The sequence below is a fragment of the Molothrus aeneus genome, unplaced genomic scaffold (genome assembly GCF_037042795.1).
Source record: "Molothrus aeneus isolate 106 unplaced genomic scaffold, BPBGC_Maene_1.0 scaffold_310, whole genome shotgun sequence".
NCBI classification, from domain to species: domain Eukaryota; kingdom Metazoa; phylum Chordata; class Aves; order Passeriformes; family Icteridae; genus Molothrus; species Molothrus aeneus.
Genome location: NW_027098975.1, coordinates 23,142 through 37,491, shown reverse-complemented (window position 1 = coordinate 37,491; position 14,350 = coordinate 23,142).

Here is a 14,350-nt window from a genome sequence, read left to right as displayed (position 1 = left end):
TTCCTCAGAGAGAAGTGGAACGAACCTGTTCATTTAATAGGCACAGCACCCCCCAGCACGCAAAAGGAACAATTCTGGATGACAGCACTCTGAAAAAGATGACAAATTCAGAAAGTCTCTCTTGAGGGGGTGGTCACTCTGTTCTCAGTCCCTCCGGCGCTGGGCCAGCTGCTGCAGGCCACAAGGTGCAAACTCTCGGTGTTTCCCAGGTCCCAGTCCGGAGCAGGTTCAAAATGGTCAGGAAGACCTGAAGGAGAAACGGTCCAGGAAGAAATTTGGACAGTTTAGCTAAACTAGCTAATGAGCAAAAGCAAGCAGAAGCGAAGCAAGCAAGAGTGAGAGAGAGCAAAGCCAAAAGCAAAAGCAGAAAAAGCAAAAGCTGCAGTCTCTGTGTCCCGCCAGGTTGATAAGAAAACCAAAACAAAACATTCCCTCTTCAGAGCCAGTCTTAAAGGTACAGAACATGATATCCAACATTCACAGAACACATGAATGGGGATACAAGCATCATAACGTCACCCTAGGACAGATGTATTTCCTATTAATACCTTAATATTAATAAGGTTTAGAGCTGGAATTCAGAGGGAAAAGAAAGCTATTTTGAATTCATTCTATTCAATCATCTTGTCTGGACTGTCTCTTCCTGCTTTTCACTTCTGAAACTCTGTATGAAAGGCATAGAGTTCTGGATTAATTCTTTTCAGTTTCCCCTGTTATTCTTAACAGTTTCCCCTGTTATTCTTCTTTAAAGGCAAACCTGGAAAAATCCACACTTTCTTTCCCAACCACTTCTAAAATTCCATTGAGAAGCAAAAAACCCCATCAAACAACTAAATCTCTGCTCCAATTTGTAGGAAAAATCCCCATGCCATTAACTGCTTTCCTAACATTTTCTTTCTCTTGTATTAATATGGCAACCTTTTCTTGCTTTTATAGATTAGAACCAAATTCTTAAAGCTATAAGGAAACACAGGTTTACTGTAGCTGATTCTGAGATACAGTAGACCAGCAAGGAGTTCAGACCTCAAAAGAAGAGTCTGTACAACAAGATTCAGCACAACGTTGAGACATATTAGCTATTTTTCAAGAAAAGCCACCAAAATGAAACTGCTTAGACTTCTATTCTATCATGGGTGCCTGCTTCCAGAACCTGACCTAAGTTGCTGGAAACTAGCTGCAATATTACTGCAAACAATGCTGTGAATGTAGGACATTGTTATTCTTCTCTTCCATTGAAAACCACAAGTGGAGTTGCGTCATTTTCTTAAAAATTCTCTATTTCCTTCCAAACTGCTAAAATAATGATAAATCAAGTGTTCTGTTCATACAGTTTAAATCTAATAATGTTCAAAATGAAAAAAAAAAAAAATTCATTCAGATATGGTCTGCAATAATACAGCTGAGACAAGATGAACCAGTCTGGCCTACAAAATAAAGTGAAGCAGAATTTGGGAATTTGGAACACCTTACGATGTAATATTTAAAGAAAAAAAAGAAATAAAATGTAACCTACCCAAACTCAATCAGTGATGCACCGACAGAGAAAAAAGAACTAATTACTACTAATATTTCTTTCATTCTCAGACAAGAAGTTAAATTATCCTCTTGAATGCGCGGAAGATTGTTGCGAAAGACAGCAGCCTTCTTCTTTACAACATATTCTTCAGAACTCCAGGAGACAAATCATTAGAGCTATGAGGCTCTTTCTCTCTGTAAAACTTCCAGAGCATAGCCAAGATTATATTCCTTTAGAGATCCTCACCGCCCTGGGAGACTGGTGGATAGTCTACAGCTCCAGTACATCAGCCAGACGCTCTGCCTTATTTAGCATGGCTACTGCAGCAAGGACATCATCTCTACTGGCTTTCTATCCAAAATATATGCAAGGCACAACAAAGAATATACCCAAAACACTGAGCACAGCTTATGGCCTTCAAAACAAAAATCTCACCATGGCAATACTGGATCTTCTGATCCAAACCATCAGGAAACATTTCTTTAGAGGCGAAAAAAGCTCCTGTTGATTGTACAAAAAATAGTGATGTAAACCAGAGTTGCATGACCCAATATTTCTATTGAACTGGAACTATTTTGATCAATATTATGGATCCATTTCTTTTCAGGGCATTTGGTAAAAAATGTAAAGTATAGTTTAAAAGGAATTATTGGATGCGTACTAAGTACTAGGGATTAGTTAAGGTGTTGGTTTTGCATGGCTTGGTTTTTGGTGGGGAGGGAAGAAGCCAGCCACAGAAGTGAATCTTTTGTGAAAAGCTCCTAGAAGCTTCCTCCATGCCTGGCAAAGTGAATCCCTGCTTGGCACTAAGAACAGACATGCTGCTAAGCCAATTAGACAAGCAGTAATATATTTAAGAAGGAAATCAAAACTGCAGCCAGTTAACTTTTAAGTTTGCTAATTTTTTGGTTGGCACCTCTTCTGGTTTGAAAGCAAAAGCAGCAAGAGATGCTGTCGCTGTTGCAGTGTGTGTTTTTGATTGCAATGCAGTTTGAGTAGTCAGTTTTAGAATACTTCCGGTTTTGTGCTGTTGTAGCATATTTTATTATTAATGGATGGTTCCTTTCCCCCCGTGGTGTTAGTTTTTGCCCTAGTTGTCCATCTCCCCAAAGACCTGCCCTTTTGTTCCCTTTTCCTCCTCCCACTGAATGTCAATCCCTCCCCAAGCCTGCCCCTTTCTCTAGAAACTTCCCTATCAATTTTATAGTCTTCAAAACCCCATTGGTTTGTTTAAGTTATTCTCCTCCCCTGTAGTCCCCTATTGGTTTAAACATTGTATTCCCCGCCTTGTGGTCCACCCCCAGTTGCTCCCAGTGTGTTAAAGATTGTATCCTCCTCTGGGACCTCTCCCCATTTCTAAGTTGATGTATGCATTTGAGTCAGTGTCTTTCTGTCCCTGACCCTCCAGGGAAGAAACTCCTTTGGAAAACATACAGAAGACCTCTCCCTGTTCCTTGTCCCTGCCCTCGGCGCAGTCCTATCCCCAATGCAGTCCACCTGTGCCATAGAGCAGCTGTGCCCTACAGCTGCACCCTGGATTCGACAGCTTTCTGGGGGCAGCCCGCTCTGGCTGTTGGTGTCAGGAGCTAGTCGGTCTGAAGAAATCCAGCATGGCAGCAAGACTCCAAGTCAGAAATACAATTTATTAGGAAAAGGGGAAAAACCAAATACATGCAATAATACAAAAGAAAAACCACGGACAGAATACGACCTGTCACCCTGCTAGTTAGGGTGGTGGCAGCAGTCCGGATGAAATGGTCTTGTTGAAGTGGTGATCCTGTAGAAACCATCTGGTAGCTCTTGTCCTCTGAAGACCAGTGGGTGAGGGTGGCCGTTCCTCTAGGAAGCCAGTGGAAAGACTGCTTGTGGTGTCCCAAAACTCAGATTCTATCCAGCTGGGGATGCTTAGCTCCTGCCCCCTGGGCAGAGCATCTTGCAATGGGCTCAAATTGTTCTGAGTCATGCAGTGGTTCCTTGATTACCCTTTAAACAGAAATGGCTCCTGGAGGGAGTCATCTCTGAGTCATGTGGCAAGACATGGATGGCCCCATTAAGAGATAAGGAGATAAGGAAAAAACGATGCCCCTCCCGGTTTCAGCAGCTCTTGAGGTTGGGAGCAGAATACATTTTTATATTGTAGCCTAGGACAATACAGGATGAATGCTTTTGCATTTGCAGGAAGTTTGTGTGGATTTGAAAAGCATCCTTATAGCAGAGGCACAAAAGTATTCTCATACCCTTTTAAATCATCTTCAAACCAAGCAATTCTCACAATAAGGTAACGCATGAATGACTTGCAAGTGAGTTGAAGAAACACGGCAAAGATAAGTAGTGTTCAACTGCAGAGAATCGTTTAGGGACACCATACCTTTATATACCTTTATATTTTAAATCAGGAAGCATGGATGGACCGTTTTTTTCCCCCTTAGTTGACTACAGAACCAGCGGTCCCTTGCGGGAGGGTGTTTGGATTCAAGATGACACTGGCAGCTAAGAGCATGGCTACATAGAAGGTGCTACTTTTAGACCAGAACATTCAACTACTTAAAGGCAGATAGGAGAATAGCTGACTAGTGACAGCTCTGAGCAGAAGAGCCTGTGGCCTATCCTGTGGGAACAATAGTAAGACGTTTCAATTGAAAAACCCCATTCATTTCCAAGGACCAAACATCAGTAAAAATAAAAGGTCAAGTAAAGACACCCTAGTGCTCTTCTTATCAGAAGCATGTTCCTCCATATGAGAGCATTTAGGAAAGGACAGTCCATTCATAAAGAAAGGTGTGCCAGTTAGAAAACCTGTAGAACAATACAAGACAAACTCACACAATATACATCCTCAAATGCAAAATGAAGAAATAATCATTTCAAGCTTCCGTGGAATTAATTGCATTTTATTTGTTCTTTTCATTTCAGCTGCTATCAAGTTATTTTTTAAGACTGAATTTTATGAATTCAGCAAAGCTCTCTTTTTGAATGTCTGCATACCCCTATAAAACACTGAGGTGACAAAGAGAACGGCAGTGGAAGGAAACCTGGTCCACCTCCCCCTCCTTGAAGCTTTAGGCCAGCGAGTGATTAGAATTTAGTCACTTCATTTGCTTTACCAAGAGAGAATGTTTTCCAGCCTTTATCTTTCCTTTTGGAGCTGATCCACTTTGTAGTCATAAATTCTTGACTCAGTTGGTGAGAAACAATGGCATTGCAGCCGTGGATGTTAAAGTGCACTGATGGGAAATGAAGTTTTCATCTTCAGGTCCTTGCTTCAGTAAATCTTCCAAATTCATCAGAAAGAAAGTTCCCAGACCAGTAATCCCCACTCAAATGACCTAATTCAAATAGTCTGTAGGCATAAGAGGCATCAAGCAGGTGCTGTCATCTGTTAGGGGAATACCCAGCCAGTACATGATTGTCTAGTTAGGCGGCAACAATTTTGGAAATAATTTAGTTTTTTTGTATTGCAAGCGAATGGTCAATACATTTTATTAGTGGATACGGGTAAAAGAATGTCTTCTGCATCCTTTCAGAGGGGAAGCTTCCCTAGATCTAAAGCTGCTCAGCTCCATGATAGGATGCTTTGTCTAAAAGGGAACTCAAGTCTTTGTCCTTTTGGATTGCTTCCATAGATTTTCACTCACTCTTCAGGTACCTGTTAATATGTTCTGTTATCCCATGCAAACTTTTATGGGCATAATCACTGAATTGGTACGTATTCCATGAAGTCCACAGGCCCTGTTGAGATGCAGCCACAGGTCTCAAGGGTGTTAGCAGATGTTATTCTGAGGCCACTCCTAATGATGTTTGATGGATCATAGTGACTGAGGAAAGTGCCCAAAGACTGGATGAAAGCAAATGTCACCCATCTTGGAAAAAGGCAACTAGGAGGACTTGGAAAAGTACAAGCCAGCCAGACAGCGTCATTTTTATCCCCAGGAAGTTGATGGAGCAGCTATTGCTGGAAAGCATTGCCAGGCACATGAAGGAGGACAAAATAACATAGTCAGCATGGATTTACCAGGGGAACTTCATGCTGAACAACTTTTTAAACTCCTCTGATGAATCAACTTGCCCGGTAGATGAAGGGAATATTGTCTGCCTGGGCTTCAGGAAGGTTTTTGACATTTCTCTAGGTGGCAGCACACATACATCCCAGAAGGAATAGTGCAAAGAGGAGGGAACCAGTGTCTTTTCAAGGATGCTCAGTGAAAAGACAAGAGGCAGTAGGCACACACTGAAATACAGGAGATTGCCTCTGCACATCACCAAATGATCTTTTACTGTGAGGGCGACTGAACCACGGCACAGACTGCCCAGAAAGATTGTGGAGCCTGGATCTTTGAAGACATGAAAAGTACACCCAGATATAATCCTGGGCAAGAGGTTCTAGGTATCCTGGTTTAAGCAGGGGGGTTGGACCTGGTGAGCCCCACTGACGCCTTCCACTCTCGTTCATTCTGTGCTAGTGAATTCTCTTAGAGATGCATTTCAAGCACTGGCATGACAAAGATCTGTGCAGAGAGAGATCCAAATGGACATGGGATCTAAGTTCCTTAAGTAGTGCTCAAGAAGAATGCAAAACTCTGGGATAAGTGTCTCTTCCATAACTGAATCCCTTTCATGGGAAAATTCCCCAGCTATAGAAAGATCCTCTGATACGCATGCTTAAGACTGACACTGGCTGAGCAAATTTCTCCCTATGTGTGTTTAAGACCAGTTAGGATCTTCACCAATAGTGTTGTCAACATAGTCACAGAATGTATATTGTTAAGAAGGGACAACTTACATCAGAATGGCAAATTTTGGTCCACAAAATGTATTAATGTATGGGAATTATCTACTTGGGTTGAAAATAAAAAGAAAGAGTTGGTCTTTATTTATCAATTTCATCGCAATATTGATAAGGTAAGAAAAAGACCTTAGTCCTTAACCTTCTTAACTCAAACAAAGATTTTTAAAAATTCCTTGTAAAAAATGTATCCTAATTATCAGACTATGAAACAATTTTAGTTGGGAAAAAAGTTCCAAAATTGTGTAGATAGTGGTAAAGAAGCCAAGAAAATAGGTAAGAAACAAAAAGAGAGCAAAAGAGTCAGCTTCAGTCTGCAAGCTCGTTCTAGAAGTAATCTGCTAGAAAAAGGAACCCCCAGTTGAATTTCCAATGTATTCATGCACTTGATTCAGTAACTAGTCAATGTAAAAACCAATCCTTTTGTACAACTTCTCCCAGCAACAAAAACTCCAACAGCTTGACACCACCATCATGCCTGTCCCAGATGTATTTAAAAAGAAATTATGCTTTCTTGAAACTCTATTTGCATAAAAGTTGCAAGACATTGGAGGGATTCTCCACATTCTCATTTCTCCGTGTGGCTTGAAAGTATATTTGATAAAATATGCAACAAAGCATATGATTTATAAGGTAGGGTAAAATGGATGATTTGGGAATTGATCTCTTGTTGATATTAAACTTCATATCCACTCTCTGTGAAGTTTCTAAAACAAATGATGGAGCTGAGGCATGAATCTGCCACAACAAGTGTTAAGCAAACATACACACTCCCCTTCACATGCCCCCCTTCCACACACACCTAGGCCCACGCAGAGGTCAGCATAGCAGATGATGAACACCTTGGAAAAGACCGAAATGCTAAATACCTCTCTTTGTGGGCAAAATAGCTGGTGCAACAATTCAAATATCTGGTGTAAAAATTCTGTTTAATATCTACCTCCTATTTAAAACACAGCTTGTCATTTAATTATGTGTAGGGAATATTTTCATATCATTTGTTTCTTTAAAATTACTTTGTTCTCATGTGTTGTATGTCTAGGAATATTTTCTTCTAAAAATAGAAAAAAATAGATAATATCTTTTCAGAAGAAAACATTGGTTTATACAATTTTAAACCATCATGATATGGAAGAATTCTTTTGTCCCTCACTAAGGTGGAAGAACTATTTGGATCACAGATCATTTACAATTAAATACTTTACATTTTTAAGATGCTTTCAGTCAATTTTATATCCTCATTGCTTATTCATTGTAAACAGTAATTTTTCAGTGAAGGGAAAGTGTGTGGTATATCTGCATTATGTTCAAACCCAATTCCTACTAAAGGCCAGGCTGAACTCCAGTAAATAATGTCCTGAATGATATTTTGCCGCCTTCTTTGGCACTTCATGAAATCCTAACATGAGGAAGTGTTGAAATACAGAGATTTTGTCCCATGTAGAAACCCATCCCATGTATTTTATGCTGTAATTCTTCTCTCTTTTAAAATTTGCTATCTTCTGCATAGTTTTCATTAACCTGTTACAGTAGTGAAAATCACAGATCAAGGTAATTTTGTAACACTTTGATTTTACCCCAAGAGCTGAGGGAAAACTTGCTCCTATACTTCAATCTGAGTTTCTTCTCTATTCAAACCTTGTTTCTCTACCATCAAGAGTCTCCTGTGTTGCTGCTCAAAGCCCCATCCAACCTGACCTTGAATACTTTCAGGGATGGGACACCCACAACTTCTCTGGGCAACTTGTTCCAGTGTTCCAGCACCCCCACAGTAAAAAATGTCTTCCTTTCATCTAATATGTGTCAGAAGTATTAAATCTAGGCATATAAACTTTGAGGAAAGGTTTGAAATTCTTTTGATTTGAATCACATTTTATATGAATACTGACTTACAGGTGACTAAAATATGTTGATGGGCATTTGAGCTGACACTTTTTGAAAAGGTGCATGGATTTTAAAATTAAAACCAGTACCATTAAAAACTTCGTGCCGTTTTCTTTTTCCTCTGGTATTCAAAATTGCATATATCAAATATCTGTGCTTCATACAAAGCTCTTAGACACTCTCAGAAAAAAGCTTTTCTTTCAGACTAAGTTGCAGTTTACATAGAACACTAGTACTAGTGAAGGTTTTTCTGGGCATAGGGGGAACACCTTCTCATTGGATTTGTGTGCAGAATGCATTTTATCCAAACTGGAAAATTGATCCCAGCTGTGTTCTAGTCATCATTCTTACTGCATCAAGCCTGAAGATTCTGTGAAAAGTAGCCTGTGGACCTTGAACATAGCTCATGTGAAACAGATGAGAGGCGATGGAGAAGTTGAGGGAGAGAATAAAGAGCATATGGCCCAGTACAGACTAACAATTGTTTGGCACCCTTTAAAGGCTGTGTTTGACAAGCAGGGCTGAAGCAGGTCTGCAAAATATCCGGGAGATCAAAATCCATTGAAGCAAATTGCCCTGGCCAGTCACCTTGCTGCCGATAATTCCCTCTCCATACCAGCTGATCAGGCCTAAGAATGCTGCTGCAGAAGTATTGTGAAAAAGGTAGGCATATTTTCACAGATGCAGGGGAAAATTCCCTTGGATGATGGTTCCAAGGGATTACTTGATGGAGCAAGTTATGTACTCTTATCTACTGTGCAATATCTAAGTTGGTGAGTTCACTATCTGTCAGCATCACTTTAGAAAATCAATGTTTGATCCACAAAAAAATATTTCATATGTCCTGTCTACCTGCTTCATTTCAACCAATGAATAGGCTACGTTCCATCAGCAAAGGGTTTATGATCCTATGTTTCTTTAAACTGTGGTAATTCTTTATTTTTTTCTAAATCAGACACTGTCTATTCATAAGATTCAGATGTCCATGGCAGGGGTGTAATTAAATTCACATGTTAAAAAATAACCTTCTTCTTGTTATCTTTTTATTAAATTACTGACATGTAATCATCAGTCTGAGAGCTGAAGAAAACCCCTTCATTTGCTGTTTGCCAAGTATCATCTATGTGATACAAATTCTACTTGAGAAATCACACCAGTACATTGCCATGTAACACTACTAGTAATGCTTTCACAACCTTTTCTTCATCATTAGGTCTTTTGGTGAAGTGAATGATTAGAACATAAGCAAGGGCATTTGTTCAAGATGCTCCAGAAAGAGCTGTGGTCTGTTCTCTTCTTTGCTGCCTATGTTAGCACTGAGCTGCAAAAAATGAAAGATTACTAGGAAAAGTGTTACTTTCAGTCTAAACTTGTAAATGATGTTTGGAATACCCTGTTAAATGACAAGGTGCTCTTTTAAAATATGGCATCTTAAGGGAAAATGTCAGCTTTAAAAAGGTTTTGAGACAGTTGCTTCTGGAAAAAAAAAAAAAAAAAAGAATTGGAGGCATCTAAGGTCTTTAGGCATACTATTTTGAAGATTGATTCAAACCACAGTTTCTTCATATAGGAAGAGCAGAGGACCATAGATGCAACCCATTTGAAAATGGATTTCTATATGTTTCTGGTTGGGATTACCAGACATCATTTCTTGTGAAGTCGAGGGACTGCAGTTAGCACTCCAATAATTTCCTTCCCTGAAATTCAACTGCATTTGCTCCTTTTTCCAGAGTCCCCATTTATTAGTGAAGGTATGCTCTATCTATGCATTAGAATATTCCATTAGAGTGTGTGACTCATACTTGCTAGTTAAAATTAGCTGGAACGGAATGGATAGTTACAGTTGCTTGTATACAATAGTCTTATTTTGGCAAGTTTTCTTTAGACAATGTTGAAGCAGCACTAGCAAATAGGAAGTACAGCTTGCAGCAGGGAAGGACACTCTTCTGCTTTCTCAAGTTTCCTGTAGTTAAATAGACGCCAAAAGGCTTTTCCTAGTACTACTACTGTCTTGTAGGAATACTTGATCTAATCCTATCTTTGATCAAATTACGAATGGGTTACTTTTCTACAAGGCAGAACATTTTTCTTTTAATAATATGTATTTTGTAAGGTGGAAACATGAACTTGTGCACCAGTCACGTGGAATGTACTCCTTATTAAGTTTCACAACCTTCTTTAGAAAATATTGACTGTGTGTAACTTCAAAAGAAGAATTCTGGGCATCTTCATTCTATTGATGTAATTGTTTTTCTGCCATGCTGGTATTGTTTTCTATCATTTTTACCAACAGAAATATTTTTCCCTGACACCTATGGAAAAGACCTATGTTTACTCAACAGTGCGGCATCAGTACATTGTTTAGAATGATTTCAACATGGTCCCAAACATATCGGACAGCTAGACAGCAGAGGTTAGCAACAGGGAATGGGAATAACTTCTGAACCGTTTCAGTAGATTTCCCAGGAAGGGAAAATTGCTTTCTGCCACTGCAAATTTTCCCAGAGATTTTGTCTGGTTAAGAGTTGCATCAAAAGAGTATTTTTGCACAAACCTTGGGGCAAGCTCTGTCTCCGATTTACTAGTGAATGCAAAGAGGGTGAAAGTGCTGCTTCAAAGCCCTCTGTGTGCTTTCTGTACCAAGAGGGGGGGTGACCCCAGAAATAAGTTTTGATCTCTCTTCAGAACACAAGGCATGTCATCACCTCATTCATCTTCTTCTGGGACTCATAGCATCTTAAGACTAAGAAGCTCTCTTGCTTGCTGAAGTGCGTTCAGCAAAAAAACCTTGTCTCATCAGCAAATTTGAACACAACTACAGTCGAGTCAATTCCAATGCTGGCAGGGCAATACTCTACCCCACTAGTAACACGCCACTATTAGAAGACTGTGTAAAACTATTTTTGTACAAAGTAATCGGAGGGAAAAATAGAATTGGGAAGAACTGCACATTGTTCTGGAAAAAAGTCTCCTGCCTCAGTCTTACAGACATCATTTGCTGGTATCATTTTTAATAGTTGGGGCTTTTTAAATTTTGTAGAAGAAAAAATATTACTGCACCTTTATGTTTCCTTAATAGAAGTACAGCTATTTCTTAATAGATTAGAAGTAAGCCATTTGAATATGTACAAATGGTCTTTTCAAATACATATGCTATAGCACACTGTGAAAGTAATCTAAAGGTTTAAAAAGATTTTGGAAGAAAGTAAGTCTAAGGTGATAGAAGAAGAAGAAGAAGAAAACAGCAGTTTTCTTCTGGTGAAAAAAAAACAAACTGAGGACCTTGTACAGTGGAGATGTATTATTTGACTTCCTGAAAAACTGAGTAGGTTTGCTATTGCCAATGGTTTTCATTAGGAAGGAAGAGATTCCTTTGGCAAAAAAACCCCTTCAAATTGACTTGACAAAAATGTTATGACACTTAACTTCACCAATCCTGAAGAAAAATTCTCATCACTTGATCTGGAAATCATGATGGTAATGGAGACAAGGATGTCTAAGCCATGCCATCAGGAACATAAAAAAGCATTAGAATGCAGGTAAGACTGAGCTCCTGAACTAGTGTGAAGAGAATGCAACAAAGACATTTTCCTTTAAGAGTCTTCAGGATGGAGAGCAGATCAAATTTTTTCATGGGAAGTATTTATGAATAGAATGAATCTTCAAAATAACATTGTTTTCCAAAACCTGTTTACAGTATCTCTTACCATGATACACAGTTCCTATGAATAGAAAAAGCAAAGCACTTTTTTCCAAACTGTTGTGCACTCTTAAGCAATCTACAATAAAAATAGTATTTTTTCATGCTGGGAATGATGTTAATTACAAAAAAGCCTTGTAGCACACTTGGCACTGTAGTCTCTTGATTAGCATAGCTTTTTATTCATCAAACACGTTTCACATTGACTATTTTTCTCTTTTAAATAACGGCGTCTTTGTACTTATGCAGCATCCATGAAGAATTTCTTGGGTGTTATTTTGTACCTGATCCTAAATGGCAGGTTCTGCATTCTGCCATCTTTCTAGCTTTCCCATTTGATGCAGCTTCTGAGAGGTATTTTCAGAATCGAGGACTACTTGCAAGAATGATGCTAAATCCATGCATTTTACTCCTTGGTTAATGCAAAACTATTTTTCCTTTACAGTTCAATGAGAACAGGAAAATAATGATGGTGAGTTCAATCCTTAGAGTAATACAAAGAGGACTATTATCATCATTAGAAACCAAGCAAGATGCATTTATTGCACATGCAGTATACTCACTGATGCAAATTACCCTGTAAATTCAAAAGGAATCTGTATCATAGGAGTGGATGGAATGTTTCTATTGATATTTTGCTTAAAGCAGAAAATTAATTCTTTTGACAGCCAACTCATGATTGCAAGCTCACTTTCAACTACAGCTTTCAAACAGATGAAACATGTCTGTTTATAAAACGATACAGTACAGTACACAATAGCAAGTCAGGTCATAGACATTCAAAAGAAAAAAACAGATCAAAGGACACATTCATTCCCATCTACAAGCCCTCAAGAGTGTACAGGTCAAATGTCCCCAGAAAACTAGGCTGGTGGCGCAAATTCTCTATGTTGGCACCAGCAGAAGCAGCTGCTATCTTTATAGGATGCAATCTTGCTTACATCACCCTTCAGAGCAATCTTCTGTACCCCTGCCCAATACACCTTCTGCTCTATTCCTTGGACTTCACATTTGCATTTCTACAGAGTCCTGTCCTGCAAACTGACTCAAAGTTCAGGTAATAGATTTCCAAGATTTAGAAATGTTGTGTGAGGTTTATTTATTTCATATTTCCTTCCATCTAAGCAAACTGTAACTTTCGGAAGTGAAATATGTTGAGTATGTCACGTGTATTTTAATGTCAGCTCTGCTTCACATTCAAACTTCTCACAGACCCCTGTGATGCCTTGCTGCAAAAATATATAGCTGCCAAGAGTGGTTGTGGGAAGTTAGAATTGCCAGAAAACCATACAAACAATCTAACAATAGAGCCTTGGATTTCTGAATATAATTGCACCATGTAAAGTCAAAATATAATATTTAAATGATTTTATATAATGATGAGTGTGGGCTAGAGAGAATCCAGATAGAATTTTATTTTTTTAAACAGTTCCGGGAAAAACATGGCCTTGACTTGGAAGTATAGCACGAAATATGTTTATACAGCATGAGTTCTCATTACCTAATCATATGATTTGTAGACCTGAATTGGAAACCAGGAAATAAACAAAGAAAAATATTCAAGCTATAAAAGATGGGAGTTTAAAATTTTCTTTGTATTTCTGATTAAAGCTATTAGGTAGCTAAATGGTCACCCATGATTTTAAAAAGCATCTGGACATTAAAAATAGGTAAATTTCTGCGGGACTTGGATGTCAGCTATTCCTGAAAAGCTTTATTTCACCGCTTTCCAACCCTGAATCAATCCACTTAAACGCAGCTGTATTTCAGATGCTCAGTGGAACTGTCCATGTAATGCATATAGTTGACAAATAGTCTGCAGAAAAAGCTAGATCCATTTGAAGATCTTTTTCTGTAAATGGTATTCACGTTATTTGTACAAACACACAGATGGGATTTCTGCTGTCTTCTTCAGGCCACTTCCTCCAGAGAGCTCTCCATCAAATCTCTCTAGTTCTACTCTTCTGGTGATCCAAAGTCAGCACTGGGATGGTCCAAGTGCATGAATTACTGTCTGCTAGAGGTGCACCCCGAGGGCTTCTGTGTGCAGCATCACGTGAGCCCTACTAATGTCACCCTGTTGGTATAAACTGAGCTAGCTGGACCTTAAGGGACAAGATTGTGCACTGATATTGTAATAGAAATTAGGTACTAAGAAGGAGGCTGGAGGATTTAAATATTTCTGCCTCCAGCTTAAGCAACACTAAATCTTGGTCTTTATCTGAAAAACTAGGCGCATTAACCCATTTGGCATTCCTATGCAAAAAATTGTCAGTAATACAACAAGAACCATCAAAAGAGTAACAATTCCAATCCTTACTTTATAAAAATAATTCATTGGAAGAAGTCGGGAAGAAGGATGAAACATGCCAATATCCTACCCTGAGAATCATTCTGTGGATTTGCACAGGTTTCTTATTATATACCCATCTAATGCATTGGACATGCATGCTTGTGATGACACAAA